General features: G+C 42.6%; 1 protein-coding gene across 6 annotated transcripts in view; it reads right to left on the bottom strand.

The window, feature by feature from the left end:
• The window catches only part of LOC113639177 (casein kinase I), a 30,827-nt gene that overhangs the window by 11,517 nt on the left and 16,810 nt on the right, over window positions 1-2,500 (bottom strand). The gene's annotated exons all lie outside the window — the stretch shown is intronic.

The following is a 2,500-nucleotide window of genomic DNA, read 5'->3' as shown; positions in this document are numbered from 1 at the left end:
TCTTTCCTGTCTTTCAATGATGTAGCACTCAAAGCGTGTACAGGAACAGTGTGTGTGTATATATAAATATATTACACACACACACACACACATTTATACAATGATCACAAGATTACAGTGACGTTACTGATGCGTCGAAGATATCAGTGGCTGATGGTTGATAAATTTGTCACATATTCTGGTTCCACTGTTGTTTACGAAAGCCTACTTCGCATAAAGGCCGAAAAAAACCTGCTACAGAAAGAAAACGAATCCTGAAAGAAACTGTACGGGACGAGATAAGACAAGCTCTGATGCGCACAGAGAGACGGGCAGTAAAAAGCGAACTGCTTCCGAGCTTCGTTTGCTCTTTCCGCTTGGTCGACCGTCTCTCGGCGATCGACTCAACGGTGCTGTCTATACGTGGTCCGAATATTATATTACACTCCTTTTGTAAAGGAGACAAAACGTACACAAAAATATCCGGATTTTAAACTACTATTTAATTACACAGAGACGGATATATAACTGCAAATTTACCCTCCAACAGCCTGAATAAATTCCACCATTCGTCATACAAACACAACCAGTAACATCTGATAGTGATCTCTGTTACCGTCGGATTTATACCGACTCCTTTTAAACTGTGATTTTCCTTCGCAATCGTACGCAGCGGTAAAAGATGTTGGTGTAATTATTGATGCATCGCTCGGTGAACGCTCATGCAGATAATACAACAAAAAGATAGGATTTTTTTCATGCATTTATTTTGATCCTGGTTTTTAATGACAGGTTTCTGTTTACATTTACTATTCCATGTATTGATGATTCGATGATGAAGGATTATATATTCATTAGTTTTAGTCCATTGATGCATTGACTACATGCAGCACAGGGCAGGGTCAACGGCCTGGGGTTTTTTCGGGTGTGACCAGGTCTTTACTCCTAAACGCTGACTCTCTGTTATACAAATCACCGAGTCAGTTCCAGCCCCTGTACAGTATGTCATTCCTCTAAAGCATTAATCATCAAAAGAGTTTACCGGGCTCTATATGAATCACGGCACACAACTCATCCCACACCAGGCTTGAACCACTCGTTCAGGTGAACACCAAGCTCAATATCTAACTGGAAAATGTCTGACGCCTAGATCTGGAGGTCAGGACTAAGCTGTATTAAAGATATGGCACGATAGATGGAGTGTACGTCGTGGCGTTACGTTACTGATTTAAGTTGGTGTGTATGTATAAAAAAAAATGGAGTGAGAATTTATAAGCACAAGGCCATTTATATGATGCACCCATTCATGCAACGAAAGGGATACGGAATCTCTCTCTCTCTCTCTCTCTCTCTCTCTCTCTCTCTCTCTCCGGAGGAAATCTTTCTCTTCTAAATATCAAGTAACTGCCTTTAGTGTATACAATCCAATATTGATAGCTGTGTACACATGGAAAAAGAGAGAGAAAAAGAAAAAGTGTGTGAGAGAGAGACAGAGAGAGTGAGAGAGACAGAGAGAGAGACAGAGAGGAAGACTGAGATTGAGAGAGACAGAGACAGAGATAGAGTGAGAGAGAGAAAGAGACACAGAGACAGAGAGAGACACAGAGAGAGAGAGAGGGGAGAGAGAGAAAGAGGGAGAGAGGGGAGAGAGAGAGACAGAGAGAGACACAGAGAGAGAGAGAAAGAGAGAGAGACTGACAGAGACAGAGAGAAAGAGATATAGAGACAGAGAGAGAGAGAGATAGAAAGAAAGAGTGAAAAGAGAGAGAGAGAGAGAGAATTTCTCAGCTACAGAAAACACAGCCCACTCACTTCCCTCAAAACCACTGATCACGTATCTGCCATGATTCACTAAAGCGCCGGTACAAACACGAAGTGGTGGAGATTAGACGAGTGGAGATATGGGTGAATAAACAGAAAGGCAAAAGTCCTACACTGCTGGCAGGAGAATAATGCAGTTAGTCTTTCTCTCTCTCTCTCTCTCTCTCTCTCTCTCTCTCTCTCTCTCTCTCTCGGTCTCACTCACACTTTCTCACTCTCTCATGTTCATCCTCAGTGCCAGATGGCATGATAATTCCCTAGGTGTCCTGCCTCCACCCATTACGTGTATACGAGTCTAATGACATATTTACTAAGATAAGATGCTGACTTTCACAAGTTTTATTAAACTTATAGAACCCAGAGTACTTTTCTTTATTTCATCTAGCAGCATTGCGGCGCATAAAATAAAGCGGACGCCGGTCTTTGGTTAACGGCCACGTCGAACGTCAGAGGCTAAAAAAAGACATTTTTCAACCGTGAACAAAAAAGTTCGTGAATGAAAAAATAATCTTGGAATGTGAGTCAGTGCCCGGTGCAGCCTCAGAATCCTGTTCTCGGTGCCCTGAGGAGAACCTGCTGCTGTCGTAGCTCGTCTACTTCAAGTTTCGGCTGCTGTAGGATCGGAGTCTAGTAACTAAAGACTAGTTATTTGAGTTCCTGCAGTGATCCGGTCAGCTTGAAGCAGGCTGGCCGTTCTCTT

This window comes from Tachysurus fulvidraco, chromosome 10 (assembly GCF_022655615.1).
Source record: "Tachysurus fulvidraco isolate hzauxx_2018 chromosome 10, HZAU_PFXX_2.0, whole genome shotgun sequence".
NCBI classification, from domain to species: domain Eukaryota; kingdom Metazoa; phylum Chordata; class Actinopteri; order Siluriformes; family Bagridae; genus Tachysurus; species Tachysurus fulvidraco.
This window is presented reverse-complemented; position numbering and strand designations above follow the sequence as displayed.